General features: G+C 39.3%; 3 long non-coding RNA genes across 3 annotated transcripts; 2 read left to right on the top strand and 1 right to left on the bottom strand.

Annotated features, from left to right (window-relative positions):
- The first annotated feature begins 8614 nt into the window (after positions 1-8614).
- Positions 8615-23028, top strand: LOC126922431 (uncharacterized). The gene is made up of 2 exons (XR_007712749.1): positions 8615-9113; positions 22654-23028. It is a non-coding gene; the product is annotated as an uncharacterized LOC126922431 (long non-coding RNA).
- LOC126922442 (uncharacterized) lies at positions 8686-10570 on the bottom strand. The gene is made up of 2 exons (XR_007712760.1): positions 10055-10570; positions 8686-9978 (listed from the first exon to the last, which is right to left on the bottom strand). It is a non-coding gene; the product is annotated as an uncharacterized LOC126922442 (long non-coding RNA).
- Positions 10984-15773, top strand: LOC126922435 (uncharacterized). The gene is made up of 4 exons (XR_007712753.1): positions 10984-12339; positions 15107-15235; positions 15377-15494; positions 15569-15773. It is a non-coding gene; the product is annotated as an uncharacterized LOC126922435 (long non-coding RNA).
- Positions 23029-23725: the final 697 nt, after the last annotated feature.

The following is a 23725-nucleotide window of genomic DNA, read 5'->3' as shown; positions in this document are numbered from 1 at the left end:
AACCGGAACTAGAATACTTAGGCCACGTAGTTTCAGCCGAAGGAGTTAAACCAAACTCCAAGAAATTAGACGCTGTAAAAAACTTTCGATTACCCCGCAATGCCACGGACGTTAAATCATTCTTAGGTTTAGCAGGTTATTACCGCAAATTTATTCGGAATTTTTCTAAAATCGCGAAAAGCCTTACAGACTTAACAAAAAAGGACACACCATTCCATTGGACTGACAAACACCAGACTAGCTTTGATACTTTAAAGGACAAACTCTGTAATTCCCCAATACTAGCTTATCCGGACTTTAACAAAACCTTTACCCTAACCACCGACGCAAGTAACGAAGGACTAGGAGCAATACTGTCACAAGACGGTCATCCTTGCTGTTACATTTCAAGGACACTAAACCCACTCGAACGAAACTATACAACGACAGAAAAGGAACTCTTGGCCATCGTATGGGCCGTGAAAAGACTTAGACAATACTTGTTAGGACGACGCTTCATTATTCGAACCGACCACCAACCCTTAAGTGGCTACACAATTGCAAAGACCCCTCTAGTCGACTGATTCGTTGGAGACTTAGACTCGAAGAATACAACTATGAAATCGAATACACAAAGGGTAAAGATAATACAGCTGCAGACGCCTTATCTAGGGTTCACGCGGTAACTCGCAACGAAATAGTTAATCTCGACCTATTAATTGACCACACTAATTCATTCAACGAATGGAAAAACAACAACGAGAACCCGAAACTCTTAGAAATTAAACCGAATGATCAAACATTTTACCAATTAACTCGAAACGATTTAGGAGAATACGACGAGACACTTTGGATCGGAAAACTTTACAAAATTCTTAAAAATACAACAAAAATCGGCATAGGAAATAACGATTTCACTGAATTAGAGAAAACACAGATTAAACTCATGCTAATATATTTTAACGACACATACAAGGAAATTACTTATGCGCCCAACCCCATCTTAAAACTAGACGAAAGCGAAATACTACAAGCAATAAAGGAAAACCATAACGACACCGTAGGACATTTAGTGATACAGAAAACGTATCAACGGATTAAGGATAAGTTCAAAATCCCCGGCCTTTTTGAAAGAGTAGAAAACTTCGTGAAGACATGCGACACATGTCAAAAGGAGAAACTAACACGTATCAGACCCAAAGAGTCCCCACAGATCTCAGACACATCACTTCACCCTAACGACAAAATCGCTATGGACATCATAGGACCGATGACGAAAACCAAACGCGGAAATCAATATATACTTTCAATTCACGACGAAGTTACGAAATATCTGATCCTTGTTCCCCTTAAAACGCAACGAACTGAATCTATAATTAACGCGCTCATTGAGCACTATATTTACATATTTTCCTCACCAAAGGAATGGAAAGGAAACGATTCTGATAGACCAAGGACAAAATTTTGTTAGCGATTTAATGACGAAATTGGAGGAGGCCTTTAAAATCAAACACGTCAAAACAACTTCATTTCACCCACAGAGTAACGGATCCCTCGAAAGAACACATGCCTCGGTTAAAGATTTAATTCGTACTGCGTTACACGACAATGACAAAGAATGGGACGAAGTACTTAATTTCATTTGTTTAGGATACAACACTGCAAAACATGAAGGTTATACGATTTATAAACAAATCCAACCAATTCTACTACAATCTTAGAGGACCAAGATCAATCTAAACTGGGGGGTATGTCACGACCGGCATACTTCAAATCCGATGGACCGATGATGGAGATAGAGATGTGGCGGCCTTGGCGACAATGTATATCGCCGAAGTGCCTAATGAGTCATCTGTATCCTAACGGTCCTTCCACCGAATGTCCTAGAAGTGTGACAACGGTCACGTACGCCTACAGGGTAGTGGGGATATTGAGGGATGACAAACAAAGAAGAAACAGATGTTACCGAAAGTCAAATTGTAAGAGCTTCAGTCTTGGAAAGTCACGGCTGGAGCTCAGAACAAAATCGCAGTCAGTGTAAATTCAGAATACAAGAAATAAATTCTCTCGTTTTTTTTGTTATCTTAATTTTTTCTTTTCGTTCGAGCCTCCTGCTTTTTATTTTTACGTGACAGACGCGTCGCTATACTTTTACCGGAGCGGTAATCTCACGAGCGGCCATCTTGGACCGCCATGAACATAGCATAGCTCTTGCACGTGCACATCGACTAGAGACATTCACGAGCGGCCATCTTGGATTGCCATGAACATAGGAAAGCGTTTACGCATGCGCGCCGAATACACGCAATAATTATGCACATTAAATAAGTGCAAAATAATATTATTCCTATTGCAATTATACATCAATTATTAAAATAAAGTCACAAATAATTTCGCATTAATGTAATGTCGTCACATACTAGAGACATTTACAGGTGGCCATTTTAAATAACCAACACGTGCATATAGTATCTTTATGCGTTACAAAATAAATCATATTTTCAATGAAAGAATGAATATTTAATAAATAATAATAGAAATGGGGAAGATCATAACGAAGAAGGAATAAAATAATGATCAATACAACGTAACGCAAGAATAATGTAAATTGATGGGAACTAACTATGAGAAACAAACCACGGATCAGGACATTAAATAAAATTATTAAACCCTTAACTACCCGCGGCGAATGGATTTAGAAGAAATGATGAATACCGATCGACAAAATATTGGCATCGACGACTCACGCAAATAAATGCATATACCTATACATATACATACACATACACATACATACACATTTATACATAACACATGCATACGTACAATTGTAAACAACCATTAACATACTAAAACTCTTTCCCTATATATATATATATATGTCGGGTTGGCGTTAAGATTAGAGTTAGGGTTAAAGGCGTGAAACGAATCCCTATTGGCGCTAGATGTGATCATTATGCAATAGAGGAGATATTTACTAGTGCAAATATGACTATGATGGAATTGGACAAGTAATCGCGATAATTAGATACTCGAGAAGCTAATGACAATGATCCTAGGCTCAATAACGAATCCGCGGTCAACGGGATGACGAACTTTACCCTTCGTTAGCGTCTATGTTACACTGTACGTTAGAGAAAGGAGCAATTATTACGTATACGAAAGACCGTTCGATTGCGGATGAGATCGCACTAGAGAGAGTGACTCTCCGTCGCGGTGACGCTGTCGATGAAAACTATGATGGGTGTGCCTAAGGGCACGAGATCATCGGATTCGCGGAGAAAAGTCTTCGTTCGAAGGGTGAGGGAAATTGACGTTGCTGTTAATTGGTCAATTTCCATGTTGGTTGTTAGAGAAAGATATTAGCTGTCCTTGGGAAAAGTTGCTAGCGGGAAGCGTCGTTCGTGGAAGGATAGATTTCTCTTATCTTCCCGTAGTTGGGGCACAGGCTATTTGTCTATTTGAAAGACTTTGTATAATTGAAACTTAATATTCGTAGCGGGTCCTCGCCCAGCTAAACATATACTGTGAAGATGCGTTGGCATCTGGCAATCATCTTACCCGAAGGACAAAGTCTGCGTGTGGCGAGCCATGGGGCAGAAACCATTGAAACGTTTACCGTCGTGCCCTGTCCCAAGTATTTCTTTTAAGGAGAGCTATAGAATTACTTCATGCCTTTGTTAGACGAAACGTTCATCCCTTTGACCGCGGCTACGTTCGGCGACTGATTGTCGCCTCGAGCCCGAGCTCACTATCATAAATCTCAAATAAATACAGTCGGATCGAATGACAACAGTTTCTTAATACGGCTATGGTGAAATCTAAATTACAATACTAGGGGTCTTCCCAAAGTTCCAAAGGGAAGGTTCCGGTGTTCTTTCATCTCCGACACGGCCATTCTGACTATCACACGTCCTCGGGTGGATCTAAAATATTGGGTTCTCCCAACATTAGACTTGATATGACTAATATTTTACTCCTTTATAGTTTAGCTAAATTATATTACACTAGTTTATTTATGGTTTAACTAACTGTCCAAATAGGTCAAGGGCCCAGGTTAACAACAAAAATTTCGATCGGTCGTTCAATGATAAAGTAAGGAAGAAAAAAAAAACACAAAAGTCAGTAGCATTATGATTGGTATTCAAAGCGCCAGTTGCATTTTGTGAGTTACCAGTCAGACCGTAATGACATGACAGATCATTTTCGATTTCGTACACGGACGAGTCTCAGTTTGTTGGATCATATTACCGCACTGGGCGTGTGTGGAGACACTGAGTGCGGGTGCATTGACGTAATAGGTGTGTATGGAGACACTAAATGCGAGTGCAGTGTATGGGGACACTGGACACGGGTGCATTGATGTAATAGGCGTGTATGGAGACACTGAATGCGAGTGCAGTGTATGGAGACACTGAACACGAGTGCATTGATGTAATAGGCGTGTATGGAGACACTGAATGCGAGTGCAGTGTATGGAGACACTGAACACGAGTGCATTGATGTAATAGGCGTGTATGGAGACATTGAATGCGAGTGCAGTGTATGGAGACACTGAACACGAGTGCATTGATGTAATAGGCGTGTATGGAGACACTGAATGCTAGTGTGTGGTCACACTAGGCTTATGTGGGAATATCGAATGCTAGTGTGTGGTCGCACTAGGCTTGTGTGGAAACATCGAATGCTAGTGTGTGGTCGCACTAGGCTTGTGTGCTAGTGTATGGTAACACTAGGCTTGTGTGTGGAAACACTGTGTTACACGTCATGGTCATAGTGTTAATGATTCTCTGAGATCGGTGTAGTCATATCGTCATTGTCACTGCCATTGTCATCACTACAGACGTCCAACTCAGCAGGAACGCAACTATTCGGCATTTTTCTTAATCTGTCATGACTGTATTTATACGATCGTTTGCAGTCTAATATCTTTAAAGTATATCTATCCCCTTCCAAAATCTCTGCTATTACGAATGGGCCCCTAAATTTTGGATCTAACTTGATTTGGTTTCTTTCCTCGATTTTGCGCAATACGAAATCACCGACATTAAACCTAACCACTTTAGCTTTGGTGTTATCGAATCTTTCTTTGTCGTGTTTGGCGCTACTTGCTATATTTTTTGTCGCCTGTTGTCTTACATCGGAGATGTCTATTCCTCTTTCTTCAACGCTATCAGGTAGCAACAAGTCGTACGGTCTTGCTGTCCTACCGATTAGTAGTTCCAGTGGGCTCGCCTTAGTCACGCGGTTGGTGGTGCAATTCAGGGCCAATTGTATCTCCCCAATCGCGTCTTGCCATGACCGCCCGGTCGTCTCTACTACCGTGAACATATTTTCAATGTACGCATAACACGCTCTACCTGTCTATTGGCTCTACTAGCACCGCTCGCTATCAAGCGAACTTTAATTCGTTTGCTTTCGCAGAATTCTCGAAATTCTTTACCCTTAGAACATCTTTCCTGATCTGCTATTATCCGGCAGGGACTTCCGAATAAAAATATAGCGGATTTAAGCGCTTTAATGGTGTTACGGGAATCTATCTTACGATTATGATGCAGGTATACGAATTTAGTGAGCACGTTGATCAAAACAATGACGTACTCCTTTGAATCGCTTTTACCACTCAACTTACCTGTTATGTCCATGTGGACCGTATGCCAGGGTATGCTGGTCTTAGGTATAGGATGTAGTTCGGCTTGTATCTTACCTGAACTAGCTTTCGAAACTTGACAAGCATGACAGTTCTCAATGAATCGGCGAACGTACTTCGCCATCCCTTCGAACCAGTAATACTCGTATAGTTTCTCGAGCGTTTTCTCCCAACCTAAGTGCATAATTGACTGGTGCACATGGTTAATAACAGACTATCTAAAACCTCTTAGGACTATAGGTAAACAGAGAGTCCTGTCTTTTCTTTGTATCCTACGGTAAAGAGTACCGGACCGTAATTCGTATGTATTCGCGGTGTCTTCCGCGAGCTCATCGTTTTGCAATTCCTTGACGATTTCCAAGGTTTGAGAATCACGACGTTGTTCGGCTAGTAGCCAGTCTTCCGATATTTCGGCCAGATTGATTTCTTTCTCCCCAGTTTTATCAATTTTACGGTGGTCTAAGTCTACGGGGTTTCGCAAGAAGAAATCTACGTGGGCCGTCCGTTTACTTTCCGGATACACAATGTCATAAAAACAGAAGTCTGCAAGTAGGCCCATCACCTATGGTCCCTGTCATTTAAATGTACTCTATTACTCGACGCTTTCGACGAGTTGCAATCCGCGACGACAAGAAATTCCCGTCCATGTAGATAGTGACGGAAATGCTCGACTGCGTTTACGACTGCTAACGTCTCTAGTTCGTAGGAATTATACCTAGATTCCGCGAGGGTAGTTCTTTTGCTGTAATACTCTATTACTTTGCCTTTACCTTCGACTTGATGCGTCGAAATCGCCCCGTAACTCTCCGAGCTAGCGTCAGTATGTAGTTCTATCGGATAATTGGGGTCGAATATCATTAACACCGGCGCGTCGATCAGGGCGGAAACTCCCTGTTTTATTTTCTCGTGCCTATCTGTCCAAGTTATATTTCTGTTATCTGAAATGAGCGCATACAGGGGTTTCATCACCTGTGAGAATTTAGGGATGAACTTTCGGAAGTACGAAGCTAACCCTATGAACTGTCTGAACTGTGTGACGGCCGTTGGCACAGGTAAAGAACTTAAGGTGTGTATTTTACCCGGGTTGGGACGAACTTCTTCGTTATGAATTACATATCTCAAATAGAGCACCGATGTTTTTAGAAAAGAACATTTCGCAAAGTTAACAGAGAATCCTGCTTTTACGAGGATATCTAATACGGTGTTCAATCTTCCTAAAGCTTGATCTATCGAGTCGGCAATAATTAGAACGTTATCGAAATAAATAACAACGTACGAATGAGCGAGGTTGCCTAGGGCCTTGCGAATGGCCCTCCGAAAGACGGACGGTGCAATTTTTTCAGTTCAAACGGCATCGTCATCTACTCATATTGTCTGTCGGGGGTAACGAACGCTGTATACTCCGCTGAATTAGGATAAATAGGAATTTGGTGAAACCCGCTGGCCATATCCGGGCTAATAAAATATCTCGCCTCTTGCAATCTCGCGACTTGATCCGCAATAAGGAGTAAAGGGTACCGATCCGGGACGGTACTTTGATTTAGCTCTCGGGGATCCACTCGTAATCTATCTGAGCCGTTTTCTTCTTCACGAGTTACGTAGGGCTCGCGAATGGCGAATTACTAGGCCTTATGATCTTTGCTTTAATTAAAACGCTTGTTTTCTCACGTACCGCTCTTCGGTCCTCCTCGCTAAGTCTATAAGGACTTCCTCGTACGGTGATGTTAGGATCAATTATCGTATTTCTAACCGGCCTGTATTTACACGAATACGTAGGAAACCCGTAACGAATGAATCTTTGAATTTGTCGAGAAGAGAAATTGATCGACTCTTATTATTACCATGTACATCAGTGTCAGCTTCATTAACGACGATCTCGTTTGCAGTGGTTTCATTACAGACATTAATTATTTTCGTTTTACACATAGCGAGGCTATTTTGTGTAATGTAACGTCAAAACCCAGACTTAGAGTTCCGCAACTAATCGCGATATCATATTTTAGATAACTATCAGCAAGGACATGACAAAATTATCTTCGATGTAAAAATCATTAATACACACGATGAACAAATGGGAGGCGTATGTTTAATACAGGTATTTCCTACTCCTCGCATTACCAATATGTCAGTCATTCTTTTGCCAGAAATCTCGAGGCCACGGACTCTTTAATTAGTGAACGCTCGGCTCCCGAATCGGAGTAAAATGGAAACGACTCACCCAGATGACTTGATCTACCCGATAATGCTTCCAGTACGTAGAAGTCGACTCGCCACTCGTTATTGAAATTATGGTTTCCTTTCATAATCAGGTTGACAGCTGCGCCCCATGCAGCGGGGTCGGAACGTGCGATTTTAAGGGTTAGAACGTGGTAGCGAAAACTTGTTAGGTTTATCCAGATAAAATTTTTGTTGTTGTGTTATCTTGAGTTTAATCGCAAGGAGAAAATTGATATGGTATGATTGTTTATGAAATATTAATCAAGATGTCCGATTAATATGGTAGTTGCTGCCACCAGAAATAGTCTAAGGACTATTTCAAAGAATTTCCTTTTATTATTATTATTTTCTTTAAGTTGGGAGTGTTAGTGTGTGATGGGTATTGTTTGTCTATCGTGTCTTTTGGATACCCAGTCTGGAAGTGCCTCTGTAAGCACCTTCGTGGCTGTAGGAAAACAAATCTTGTACCCTTGTCTGTTGTGTCTTTTGGTAACTACTAGATTGTTTACCCAGTCTGGAAGTGCCTCTGTAAGCACCTTCGTGGCTGTAGGAAAACAAATCTATGTACCTTCGTCTGTTGTGTCTTTTCAATTCCCAGACTGGAAGTGCCTCTGTAAGCACTTTCTTGCCTGTAGGAAAACAACCCTTGTACACCTGTCTGTCATGGGGTTTGAACTAGGTGAGAGTCTATTATCTACTAACTCGTGTTTACTGGGTAGCGTTGACTTACGTTTGATGCAACTGGCAAACGAATTCCACCTTTCGGCTAACCTGCTATGCGCAGGAATACTGGCACGGGAGAGGAGTAAAGTTATTAGGGATAGACAATTGGCAACGTATTTATTTCGTCTGACAGAGTTATGTTGGTTTAACTATATTTTAATTTATTCGTTGTTAGTTGATTGAAGGTATTACAATATCAGCAATAAGTATCGTCGGATGCAAATGTAGATATATTATACAGCGGTGTACAATAAATAAATATTCTAGCTTCTAACTGGATAAATTTTACAAATGTTTGGTAGGATAATATTTATTCGTACCAATAAGATTAATAACAAACGCTATGGTGTGATGTGGGCGATGACGAACGAGATCGAAAGGAATGCGCCTCGCAGTGTTCGGAAATTGGTGAATTTGAGGGCGAAAAACTAGGTGGTGAACCTTCGCGACTTGACTCTAATTCTTCTCGATGCCTCCTCTCTTCCTTTTTTATTTCTGCAGCAATTAATCGTTTGTACCAACGTTCGGCTCGCTTTTTGCTGAGGTGACTTTTATCTTTACTATTCTTTCTTGATTTCGTCATGGAATTATAATTCGTTCTTGACAATAAGTAAAGTCGTAAATGAGTAAATGATTATTTTATTTGGTAACTGAGTTCACTGTAGACAATCAGTGGCTTCGTAGGCCTCGCCCAAGGATGAGCAATCTGCTAACGGTGGGAAGAGGAAAACGAAAACCATAAATGTTTCCAATGATTGAAAACACCGTGATCACTGGTCAATACAGAGAATAATTGTCGTGAATTCAAGATGTTCGAATGAAATTTGATGTGAGTTATTTACTTGATACTTCTATCTGTCAACTATAACTGCCGACGGATACTTTCGTTTGAAGACAACTTTGTTCAATTAAAAGTTAAAAAAGAAGGGAAGAGGGTGTACAATTTCGAATCTCCTACCTTGTTTGATTTGTGGAGTCGATCAGGTGTGAGTATGGTTTGGCGATGAATCGGTTTTAACAATTAAATTTTGTTTCGCGATTAGTTACTCGATGTTTCGGATTTTCGAACTTAATTAACAATTTTATTAAACGGAATTACTATATGTACTAGATTGTTTCTTTGACGCAGACGGATCGACTTGCGAATGAACAAAAGAACAAATGAATCACCGAATCTCAAGTTAATACGGAACTTTAAGTGCAATACTCTTGCAATACTTTTTAAGTTAAACTCACTGTTTCCAATTAAGACTGACCTCTGACTGCTCTCAATTAAAACTGAACTCTAACTACTTTCAACACTACTTTCAATTAAATTCTGAACTCGGTAAAACCAGCTCTGACCTCAATTAAAACTGCACTCCAACAACAACTCTCTATTGAGTACTGAATCTCTATTTATATTCTTCCTAATTGTCACGTGACCGATTATTTCTTTTGTAATTGTACCATTACTACGTGACAGTTTATGAATATCGTAACTACCTATTTCCGCTGGGGTTCTTGTTTTCTTGATTATCTCACCCTTTGCTGAAATTTCGTCTTCTTGATCATCTCACGTTTTGCTTGGTGTTAATGATATACAAGGTGCTTGAAAGAATGTACATGTTGCAGGTGGTCGTATTTTGCTGATGCTGCGTCTGCGTTCTTTCCATGGCTTTCGTTACTGATACCAGTGGAATGTGCCGGTCGCGTGGCTGCTTGCCCTTGCTGAGGTTGCATTTTGTGTATCATTTGCATTGTTTTGGTTATGTTTCGCTTGGTCTATGTATGATTTAGTAATGTATTACACACATATATATGTATATCTTCAGGATGTAATTTTATAATAGGACAGACAATTTAATAAATTTTATGTTTATTATTAGAATAATCTTCAGGATGTAATTCTCTAATAGGACAGACAATTTATTAAATTTTATGTTTATTATTAGAATATCGATCTCATATATGTATATATGAATAATTAACCATGTTTAATAAATTTTATTAAAGAATTTCTATTTTGTGTATTGCGGTTATCTATGTTTTCGTTCCGGCACGTGCGGAGCGTGGGACGTGACACCCCCCCTCTTGGAGTTCAAATTTCCGGAGGAAATTTGACTGATTGTGTCCTTCAGCTCATTTAGAGCGGACGTAGTGGGTGTTGGTTGTTGATATATTGTATCGTTTGATGTAATTGATACTCCTTGTGGTTGCGTTTGATCTTCGACGTTGCGTTTTCCCTTGATGTACAATAGCAGGTGAGTGACCGAGCCCCATATTGCTCCGAGTAGTGCGAGTCCGTATCCGTAAGTTTCGCGTAATTGATATCCATGTATAACTATGTCAACTATTGTTTTTATTATTTTCAGTATTATGAAGATTCCAAGTATTGCTGCGCTGACCGTTCCAAATTCCATAAAGCCAATCCATAATTTCAATGCAGTATTCTTTGCTAGTGTCGTTAGTGCGTTTTCATCCATGATTCCCAAGATATTTACCGTTCCAGGGACGATTACTTTTCCTGTTGCTCCTCTGGCCAGTGTGTTTAATATTGTTGTTTTCTCAGCTGGGAACATGACGTGATCTCGTAGTGTATCCAGGTTCCTTTGGGTATATATTCCGCTTGTGGCCAGTGATGATGGTGCTGGATATTGCCATGTTTGGCGTGTGTCTGGACGGAGTTCTTGTGGTGCAATTGCCTCCATCGGTTTTGGTACGAACTTGTGCCAGAGTCCGTCGATGTTGTATAGTGTGGGTAGTACTGCACTACATTCTCTATGATTTCCATGTTGAGTTAGAATGTGTGTCTTTAGTGTTAAAAATGCGGCGCGATTTCCTTGCTAACACTTTATGTCTTTACATTCTAGTGTTTACAATATAAGTTACAAAAATTTATATATATATGTATTTATATAGATTTATATATATATATATATATATGTGTGTATGAGTGTGTCAATAAATATAATGGACATGCACGAAAATTATATGCTTTGTTATGAATGTTGATCGTTTTACATAGGTATTCATTTTTGTGTGTATATTATTGTTATTGCGTTGTATATATATATTATATATGTATGTATATATATAGGGAAAGAGTTTTAGTATGTTAATGGTTGTTTACAATTGTACGTATGCATGTGTTATGTATAAATGTGTATGTATGTGTATGTGTATGTATATGTATAGGTATATGCATTTATTTGCGTGAGTCGTCGATGCCAATATTTTGTCGATCGGTATTGATCATTTCTTCTAAATCCATTCGCCGCGGGTAGTTAAGGGTTTAATAATTTTATTTAATGTCCTAATCCGTGGTTTGTTTCTCATAGTTAGTTCCCATCAATTTACATTATTCTTGCGTTACGTTGTATTGATCATTATTTTATTCCTTCTTCGTTATGATCTTCCCCATTTCTATTATTATTTATTAAATATTCATTCTTTCATTGAAAATATGATTTATTTTGTAACGCATAAAGATACTATATGCACGTGTTGGTTATTTAAAATGGCCGCCTGTAAATGTCTCTAGTATGTGACGACATTACATTAATGCGAAATTATTTGTGACTTTATTTTAATAATTGATGTATAGTTGCAATAGGAATAATATTATTTTGCACTTATTTAATGTGCATAATTATTGCGTGTATTCGGTGCGCATGCGTAAACGCTTTCCTATGTTCATGGCAATCCAAGATGGCCGCTCGTGAATGTCTCTAGTCGATGTGCACGTGCAAGAGCTATGCTATGTTCATGGCGATCCAAGATGGTCGCTCGTGAGTGTCTCCGGTAAAAGTATAGCGACGCGTCCTTAGTTTGCTTAATACTGTGTCACGTCCCGCGCTCCGCACGTGCCGTAACGAAAACATAGATAACCGCAATACACAAACAACGCAAGTGTCAACTCGTATACCTCGAAACAAACACACAGTGCAATGAAAATGGAAATTCTTTAATAAAATTTATTAAACATAGTTAATTATTCATATATATATATATATATATATATATATATATATATAGATATAATTAATATACGAGGGTAAGATAGAAAATAAAATAGAAATAGATACTTCAACCAAGTAACCAATATAACAGGGTATAACATAACCTATACTCGAACAAGCTATGAATCATTCCGGGAGTAGAACAATTTTATCCGACGACAGAAAATATACCACAATTAGTTAATGAAAACAGAATACGCAAATGTATCCGTAAATGTATATGTAAAATCTAGAAATTAAAATAACTAAATACCACATAATAGCAAAAGGGAAATAAATGCAATACATATTTAAATTAATCAACAAGAGAGGAGAAACTATAAAACAACTAATTAACAACTAGATGAACTGCGAACCTGATGAATCCAAAATAAATAAATAACAACGTGTCGAAGAGGAAATAATTCGAGGAAAAGGACGAGAATATATATTATACTTTTATTGACAAATATAAGAAATAAAACATTCCAGGAATCTCGTCCGGAAAACGGGCCTTGGCACAGGCATTTGTATCTACCACTTCGACCACAGGAGAACTTGGCGGTAACGCAAGGGTGTCTTCGTCGGAGAAAGTCAAGTCAATAACCGGAGAACCATCAGGACTCGACGATGGGATTGTAACCACGCCATTACTACCCTCCATGGAAGTTGAGCCTCCCAACCTTTTTAGCACCCGACTACGACCTTTTGCACTGCCACGACGACCTCCCGCAGGGAGGGCTCGCTTTGCGAGCCTATGGGGGCTGGCAAACCCACGTTCCCACAGCCAGGGGGACCGTCGGGACAAGCGTCCCGCTTACGTGAGTCCCTATGTACACCGCAGGGAAGGTCGCTGGAGGAGTGGGGTGGCCGCGCTCTCTCCACGGCCCTGGGAAGTAGCGCACCCACGATCCTGATGCCAAGGATGGGACCGTCGGGAACAGTTCAGGGTTTGTCGGGTGCCCTGTGATCCCCGCTTACGTGAGTCCCATCTGGAATTGCCGAGCTCAGTTAGCAGGACGTCGGGCTGGTAGTGACGTGGCCGTACATCCACACGATAGTCCCACAAACGACTTAGGTTGGTACCACGGGCGGGTCGAGTTACAGCCCGGAGGGAGTAGCGACACCTCTGCTCGGCCAAATAATGGGTATAGACTCGTGGTGGCAGTGGTTGACGGCCAAGATGCTGGCAAGAGGGCCGAATTAAGGTGTTCTCTCCCACCGAATGGCCTTCGTCGTGTGAGCAGCGTCCCACCTGCTCCGGTACCGTCCCGGTAGACGGAAGGGCTTAGAAAGGGCCCCGTTCGACCTGAGACGAGCGACGGCCCCTGCAGGCCTAGCTAATCCAGGAAGCAAGGCACTGTGTGCCTTGCGCGACGGTTGGGCGTTTACCCAACCCCGAGTGGTCCAGGGGACTCGGGTGCTGTATGGATCTTTATCTGCGGAAAGTACCCGTCACCAAAAAACCACTAATTGCCACGACGACCAGGTTTCCTGGAACGTTTCAAAGGAGGTACGAACGGCCTGCGCTTCCCTCTATTTCTTTTCTTTTTCTTACACTAAAATAAAATACACAAGTTCAAGATGAAGGACAACAATATGAAATAAGATGAAATCAACACAAATCAAATTAATACATACCTCTACAGCTCCAGACATGTCAGTATCCATGATTCAATATAACCTGTATTCATAAAAGAAAATATGAAAAATACAACAAACAAAATTAGCACTACAGATCATACAAACATCAAGCAATATCAAAATCACTTATTGCTATTGCACAAACATTTTATAAAAAGGAAAACTAACCTAAAACTCGGCAAGCAAATCAACAAATAGAAACTACCACCACGCACCACCTCTTATAGAATGACGTATTAAAACTTGTCCTTGAACTCACAATAACTTTGGGGAACATTAGAAATAGAGCATACAACACGTGCAAAGACTCGGCAAGCACCAAGTCGCCAAACACCTCGTACGATTCACCGACATCAGCAAGACGATCGCCGGATACACAAATGCAACCTCAGCAAGGGCAAGCAGCCACGGGCCCGGCACACTCCACTGGCATCAGTAACGAAGGCCATGGAAAGATCGAAGACGCAGCATCAGCAAAATACGACCTACTGCAACATCTACATTCTTTCAAGCACCTCGTATATCATTAGCACCAAGCAAAAAGGTGAGATGATCAAGAAGATGAAATTTCAGCAAAGGGTGAGATAATCAAGAAAACGGGAACTCCAGCAGAAATAGGTAGTTACGATATTCATAAATTGTCACGTAGTAATGGTACAATTACAGAGAAATAATCGGTCACGCGACAACTGAAATAATTGTTCGTTCGTCGCTTAGTTTCCTCTATTTTAGCGCAGTTAAATTTTTTTTTTTTTTTTGTGACAATGGTGTTGTTTGTGTAATCATTATAACATTTATATACTGTGTGTTGTTTTAATCTAATAACATGTGGCTTTGTCGTTGTTTCACATCTGTATAATGTAATTCTAGAACTAATCTATATATTGTTAATTAGCATCTTTATTGTTTACAGGTTCTACAACTCTAATCCTTCATCACCGAGTACTTTTTTTGGAACAATTATATAAAGCGCGTTGGGTATTTTCTGGTTCTTCGCTACATTTCCTACACTTATCATGATTACTTTACTTATCCTAGAATTGTAAGTATATATATAGATATATATAAAACACTATAAAATATCTGTATAATAGATTAGTGTGTCCACTATCTTGTTTACTAAGACCGCTTCGTTAGTGTTGGATTATTTGTTATGATGTCATAAATTCCCTTTGTTTTTCAGTTTCCTGTTGCCTTCTTGACTGCTTCGACAATGCCTGGTTCAGTATTCTATAAGTATTCGCCTAACTTTGGTAGTGGGCTTCTTGTAACTGCGTCGGCTTTAATGTGTATCTTCCGATGTGAGTAACGAGCTTCTTATTATTGTCACTTTTATTCCAAGATGATTTATAACATTCTTCCCTTTTTTTTTTAGGTTATGATTGGTTATCTTGGTATTTATTACCTTTGGTATCTTCATACCGTCATATATTATGTTTTGTGGAAATGGATCCGTAGCAAATCCTCGTGGAAGTCTTGCGTGTACACTTTCTTCTACGATAACTTGTTGCATATGGACTTTGTTAACTTATAAGATACCCTTTTGTTTGCTAAGACCATTCCGTTAGTTTAATTGAGATATTGTGAATCTTTAATACTATTATTTTCTTCCATATATATATATATATATTGAAGTAATTGAGGTTAGTTTATCCATTCGTTGACAGTTGTATACTATGTTCTATGGAGTAGGTCCACAACTTGTTTTGTTTCTTTTTATGATGAATAATTGTTCACGAGATATCTTTCCACTTTTACTGTTTTGTAATTATATACTGCATTACTCATTTTATTTCTAAGGAATGATTGGAATGCAAATGCAATATTCGACAAGCAATATTACTCCATATATTACCGTGTTACATTTCCTCTTGGAATCGTTCTGGTGGTCTATTTAAATGATGTACCAGTTTTAATTTATTCAAGTGTACTGTTCGAGGGAGTCCTTTTACTTCAATCTTGACGTTTTGATTTTGCAAAATTTCTAACGCTTTATATGGTCCAGTATATTGATCAGAAAATTTTCCTTTACTAGGTTCTTTTAGCAGATATACCAAATCTCCTCTTTTAAAATTTTGAGGGTTGATTCGTCGGTCGTAATATTCCTTTGATCTTAATTTAGATTTTATCAAGTTTTCCCTTGCCATTTGCTGCACGGTGTTGATTTTATTGAACAAGTCTGTGAGATATTCCGCGTATGTTGGTTCCATGTTTTCTTCGATTATCACTTCACCAGTAGGTTCTATGGCCAAGTGTCCAAAAACCAATTCATGTGGTGAAAATTTCGTTCCTTCGTCTACAGAGGTATTGTAGGAAAACATGGCTAGTTCCACCCATTCGTCCCAATTTCTGGAATTTTCAATATATAACTTCAGGTATTCTGCCAATACATGGTGAGATCTTTCGATTGAGCCGTTACTTTGTGGGTGATATGCCGACGTGGTGTATTGTTTAATGCGAAATCTTTTTGCTACTTTCTTCATTAGCGAAGATGTAAAGTTCGCTTCTTAATCAGTGAGAATAGCTCTCGGCGACCCGAATCGACGGATAAATCGTTTTACGAAAGCATCCGCTATCTCGGCTGAAGAGATTCCTACCATGGGGATCCCGATTGAGTACTTTGTCAATAGATCTTGGATAGTTAGTATATACTCGTTTCCCTTTTGAGTTTTTGGCAACGGCCCAACGATATCCATACTGATTTTATCGAACGCTTTACCTGGTGTGTCCGTAAGTATCATTGGTTGCTTCGTTTTTATCCTTGTGAGTTTCTTCAATTGGCACTCCTTGCATGTCCTTACATAATCTTGAATTTCCTTTTTCATATTTTCCCAATAATAGTGTTGTCGTATTCTCAAATAAGTTTTAGTTATTCCTTTGTGTCCTGCTACAGATAATTCGTGTTTTTCTCGTATTATATTGCTTCGTGTTTCTACTGGTGGGATAGTTTCTTCCCCGGTACAAATGGTAATAGTTATTGTTTTTTCTATGAAAACCTCCTTTAATTTCCTGATTATGTGCCGCCAGGGTATCTCTTCTAAATTTCCTTTGCTAATGCTGAAGGAAGTTAGTTGTTTTTCGTTAACTACGTCCAACAATGATTTTAATGAATTTAATAAATTTTCTGGTGTTATTGAAATATTTCGATTTTTTTTTATTGGTAGGGATACGATGTATTTCCCGGAGTCATGATTCAACCTTGCTTTTTCCAACATTAGACTTCCATAACGAGGCAATCGCCCTGCTTCCTTCATCTCTAAGGCTCCTTTATCTATCGGGGTGCCATATATATCTATGAATATTATTTTATGATCATTCACTCTCGTAATCGAGTCTCGAGTTTCCGAAATTTTTAGTTCCGCAAGTATAGTAGGTCTCGCGTCTCTTTCTTGTTGTTGTGTTAGTTCTGGGATTGCAATGGAGGGTTCCTCTTCGCTTGTTGTATCAGTGTCCTCCTTTTCTTGGTTGGATATTTCTTCGCCTGTTTTCGTATCGAGTTCAGCTAATGCTTGATCAAAGTACTTTACGGGGGTTTCTTCTATGGTAAAATGTTTCCGGGTAAAAACTTTTCTTCGTTTTGTAGAGTCTTGAGATGGAGACAAGACACGTGGTTTAGCTTCAAATATGGGAGAGTCTTCGGTTGAGGTGTCTAATTCGAATCGTTTTGGGGCAGGATACTGGATCGGTGAATTTCCTTCTCTCCTCCTGATTGGTAGGCAGATCTCCGGAGGGTTTCTAGACAATGCGTCCGCGTTTGCGTTTGCCCTACCTTCTTTGTATAGAATGTCAAATTCGAAGTCCGACAATTTTAATTTCTATTTCCAGATCCTTGAAGTAGGGTCCTTGATAAAATGCATCCACACCAAAGGTTTATGGTCGGTTACAATAGTAAATTTTCTTCCGTACAGATACGGTCGGAAATGCATTGCGCTGTAGACGATTGCTAAACACTCCTTTTCGATAGTGGAGTAGTTTTGTTCGACGGAATTTAATAATCTCGAGGCATATGCGATTGGCAAATCCTTTCCAATCGGCCCCTGACTCAGTACGCCGCCTATTGCATATCCTGATGCGTCTGTGGTAAGATTAAAGGGTTTAGAAAAATCTGGATATTGTAGAATGGGTTTTGTCATTAATGCTGTTTTTAAATTATTAAACGCATTTTCTTGATTTTCTGCCCATTTAAAAGAGGTATCTTTCTTCAATAGTTGCGTCAATGGTTTTGCGACTTTGGAGAAATCGGGTATAAATCTTCTGTAGTATCCTGCTAGTCCTAAAAATTGTTTGATGTTTTTTATCTTTGTGGGTCGTGGAAATTTCGACACGGCTTCGATTTTCTTTGGATCAGGTTTTACGCCATCTTCACTAATTATATGTCCTAAATAATTTACTTCATGTCGTAAGAACTCACACTTATCGGGCTGTAATCGTAATTTAGCATTCCTTAGTCTTTCCATTAATTTGTTAAATTTACTTTCGTGTTCTTTAAGTGACCTCGAATAAATTACAATGTCATCCAGATAGACAAATAGTTCTATTCCTTGCAGTCCGGATAATATTGAGTTCATCAAGCGTTGAAATGTTGCTGGAGCATTTTTTAATCCAAAGGGCATTCTTTTGAATTGAAAGTGTCCGTACGGTGTCGAAAATGCAGTTTTATGGGCATCCTCCTGTGACATACGGATCTGATGGAAACCTGATGCCAAGTCAAACGTAGAAAAGTATTTTGCACTTCCTAATTGATCCAATATTTCTGTGATATTGGGGAGTGGAAAAGCATCGCCGATCGTATTATCGTTCAGCTTCCTATAATCAATAACTAATCTCCAACGTTTGTTTCCTTGCGAATCGGGTTTTTTCGGTACGATCCATAACGGAGAATTGTATGGGGATATCGATGGTTCCACGATGTCTGTGTCTAATAATTCTTGAATTTGTCGATTTATTTCTTTTCGGTGTACTGGTGGGTAACGATACTGTTTAGTATTAACTGGTATATCATCCGTTGTAATTATTCTATGTTCTAGAATTCCAGTTGCTTCCAGCGTATCTCCTGGAATATGCAATCTATCTTGATTATTATGAATCAATTTTTCGACGTTTTTCCTTTCCTCTTCATTCAAGTGTTCAAGTCGTAGTAATTCGATTATTTTATCAGATCTGCTTTCCTTTGTTTTTAAAATTGTACGCCGTACTAGGAAGCGGGGTGGGGTTTTCAAATTCTTTGATTACCATTGTTGGTGTCGTAAATTCATAATCTCTTGAAGTAGTATTTATTATTCTCAGATAACCTTTTCCTTTATGATTTCTCACAACTGCATTACCAAAATAAATCCCCTTGATCGGCTCGATTCAGGGAATAAATCCCTCTCTTATCTCTGGATTTGCGATATTAATTGACCATGTTACTGAACTTCGTTTCGATACGATTATTCTTTCTTTAGTGTCGAAGGGAATATAAATATTTCCCCATTTGATATGCCTTTCCTCGTAATCCAAACGAGCTTTGCATCCTGCAAAAAATTCGGATCCTAAGATTCCGTCTTGATCGATCAGCAATGAGTCATCAAATACTGGATGGCCTGCGACCTGTATTACTGTTTGCCCTAGGGAGACCGGCTCGTTGCCGTAATTCCTCTCACTTCAATTTGTTTCTGTTCGTGGATGATAGCTGAATCGAGTAAAGCAGGTTTTTTGATAATATTGATTTCTGATCCAGAGTCTAGCAGTAAACTCGTCTTGGTTTTTAAGTCTGGGGAAGCTATTCGTGCAGTTGGGGTTGTTAGAGAATCGTTTAATTTTATTGAAATAATCCGAAGAGGTCGTCTTCCGCATCTGAGTCCGGTTCCTGGTGGTTTTCCCTCGTCTGTTCCTTCCGTGTTGGTTTTTCATTTTGGCCTTGAGATTCCGGACTCTCTGTTTTTATTTTCGCGTGGCTGTGAGATGGTTCCCCCACAGTATTTATCAAATCAAGGGTTGTTCTCTTGATTTTACAGTCGGCGTTACGTTGGCTTTGTTCCTTGTTACGGATTGTGGAGTCGATTTCGCGGGGGCAGCTGCCCTTGTTCTCTTTATTACCATAGGCGCCGGCCTCCTTGTGGCCGCTTGCACTCTTAGGCGATTCGAAAATTCGTCCTTTCGTGGCTCGCCCCATTCCCCCGAAGGACATGTTCGGTTTCCCGACTGTTCTTGAGCATAGGGTATAATTATTCCAGCGTCTACCCGTGCTTTAAATTTATAACAATCCTTTACTAAATGCCCAGGTTTTTTACAATAATTACATGTTATGATATTCTGTTTTGAATAATTCTGTGATGGAGGTACGGACCTTCGATCCTGGTGATTATTTCTGATATTGTTATTAGTAGTCAAGGGTCGTACGTTGTCGCGTTTGTAATTATTCAGAAATGTTGGTCGTTGGAGTCGCGTTCTATCGTTCATTTGTTTCACTTCTTGTGTTGCCTTGACGGCGTGGCGATACGCCTCTTCTATAGTGTGGTATCCTGCTATCTTTACGCGTAAATACACCTCGGTTGGGAGCCCCTTAACGAAAGCTTCCCTCGTTTCCCAATCTATTTTATCTTGGATGTCCGGTGATATCATGCCGTACTCGCTTCTTTCTCCGTCCATTATCGCTAACCTAAGATTTCTAACGCGATCCATGTAATCTAATATATCTTCCCCAGGTCGTTGGTATATCGTTCCTAATTCTCCCTTGTACTCGTTAAGAGATTTCTTTGGACCAAACAGATCCTTTAATTTGTTCCCGAAATCGTTCAAACTTATTAGTTCTGTATCTTCGACGGCGAGAAACGCATGTCCGCGAAGCTTATTCATTAATAGTTTTACTAACTGGGGTTCTTGATGCCTAGGAACCATGTTTCGTGCGCGCTCGCATGCTCTTAAAAATTGAAATACTGAGGGTCGATGTCCGTCGAATACTGGTACTGACTCGATCGCGTCTTTTAGCTTAATCGGTTGGGGATATCCACCTGGCTGTACTGTTTCTTGTTGGGTTGCCGGCGGCGATGCAGGTGACTGAGGTTCCCTTTTTGTTTTGAGTTCGCGTACGTCGTTTTGTAATTCGTTCATTCTTGCACTCATATCGATTATTACTCGAAAATTTGCATCCCACGTTCTTAGCTTTTCCAACAATGTCAAAAGCATATCTTCATCCAATGATTCTAATTTGGTTGCCATTATTTTTCAGATATATATTTTATTTATGACAGTAATAACTTTAATCCTCTGTGGAACGTATCCCACCGCTGCCACCAAAAATTTATCTATTTATATTTTACTGTTACGTTCTGTTATGTTCGATTCGATCGTGTTATGCCTTCCGTGTTAGTCTGGACTAAATCCAGATAAAATTTTTTTTTTTTTGTTGTGTTATCTTAAGTTTAATCGGAAGGGGAAAATTGAAATGGTATGATTGTTTATGAAATATTAATCGAGATGTCCGATTAATATGGTAGCTGCTGCCACCAGAAATAGTCTAAGGACTATTTCAAAGAATTTCCTTTTATTATTATTATTTTCTTTAAGTTGGGAGTGTTAGTGTGTGATGGGTATTGTTTGTCTATCGTGTCTTTTGAATTCCCAGTCTGGAAGTGCCTCTGTAAGCACCTTCGTGGCTGTAGGAAAACAAATCTTTGTACCTTCGTCTGTCGTTTCTTTTGGTAACTACTAGATTGGATACCCAGTCTGGAAGTGCCTCTGTAAGCACCTTCGTGGCTGTAGGAAAACAAATCTATGTACTTTCGTCTGTCGTGTCTTTTGAATTCCCAGACTGGAAGTGCCTCTGTAAGCACTTTCTTGCCTGTAAGAAAACAAACCTTGTACACCTGTCTGTCGTGGGGTTTGAACTAGGTGAGAGTCTATTATCTACTAACTCGTGTTTAATGGATAGCGTTGATTTACGTTTGATGCAACTGGCAAACGAATTCCACCTTTCCGCTAACCTGCTATGCGCAGGAATACTGGCACGGGAGAGGATTAAAGTTATTAGGGATAGACAATTGGCAACGTATTTATTTCGTCTGACAGAGTTATATTGGTTTAACTATATTTTAATTTATTCGTTGTTAGTTGATTGAAGGTATTACAATATCAGCAATAAGTATCGTCGGATGCAAATGTAGATATATTATACAGCGATGTACAATAAATAAATATTCTAGCTTCTAACTGGATAAATTTTACAAATGTTTGGTAGGATAATATTTATTCGTACCAATAAGATTAATAACAAACGCTATAGTGTGATGTGGGCGATGACGAACGAGATCGAAAGGAATGCGCCTCGCAGTGTTCGGAAATTGGTGAATTTGAAGGCGAAAAACTAGGTGGTGAACCTTCGCGATTTGACTCTAATTCTTCTCGATGCCTCCTTTCTTCCCTTTTTATTTCTGCAGCAATTAATGGTTTGTACCAACGTTCGGCTCGCTTTTTGCTGAGGTGACATTTATCTTTTCTATTCTTTCTTGATTTCGTCATGGAATTATAATTCGTTCTTGACAACAAGTAAAGTCGTAAATGAGTAAATGATTATTTTATTTGGTAACTGAGTTCACTGTAGACAATCAGTGTGGCTTCGTAGGCCTCGCCCAAGGATGAACAATCTGCTAACGGTGGGAAGAGGAAAACGAAAACCTTAGATGTTTTCTGTGTCGAAAGCACCGTAATCACTGGTTGACACAGCGAACAATTGTAAACAAAATAGATCGAAAGCTGATTGAGTTTATTCCAAACAATTCATTAAATGTTGAGCAAGAACGTTTATCTCAATTTTGTAATTATATTCTCTGTAAACAATCCGTGTGGCTTCGTAGGCCTCGCCCAAGGATGAGCAATCTGCTAACGGTGGGAAGAGGAAAACGAAAACCATAAATGTTTCCAATGATTGAAAACACCGTGATCACTGGTCAATACAGAGAATAATTGTCGTGAATTCAAGATGTTCGAATGAAATTTGATGTGAGTTATTTACTTGATACTTCTATCTGTCAACTATAACTGCCGACGGATACTTTCGTTTGAAGACAACTTTGTTCAATTAAAAGTTAAAAAAGAAGGGAAGAGGGTGTACAATTTCGAATCTCCTACCTTGTTTGATTTGTGGAGTCGATCAGGTGTGAGTATGGTTTGGCGATGAATCGGTTTTAACAATTAAATTTTGTTTCGCGATTAGTTACTCGATGTTTCGGATTTTCGAACTTAATTAACAATTTTATTAAACGGAATTACAATATGTACTAGATTGTTTCTTTGACGGATCGACTTGTGAATGAACAAAAGAACAAATGAATCACCGAATCTCAAGTTAATACGGAACTTTGAGTGCAATATTCTTGCAATACTTTTTAAGTTAAACTCACTGTTTCCAATTAAGACTGACCTCTGACTGCTCTCAATTAAAACTGAACTCTAACTACTTTCAACACTATTTTCAATTAAGTTCTGAACTCGGTAAAACCAGCTCTGACCTCAATTAAAACTGCACTCCAACAACAACTCTCTATTGAGTACT

Source organism: Bombus affinis, chromosome 12, assembly GCF_024516045.1.
Source record: "Bombus affinis isolate iyBomAffi1 chromosome 12, iyBomAffi1.2, whole genome shotgun sequence".
NCBI classification, from domain to species: Eukaryota; Metazoa; Arthropoda; class Insecta; order Hymenoptera; family Apidae; genus Bombus; species Bombus affinis.
The sequence above is the reverse complement of the archived record's forward strand: the minus strand, read 5'-3'. Positions and strand labels throughout refer to the sequence as shown.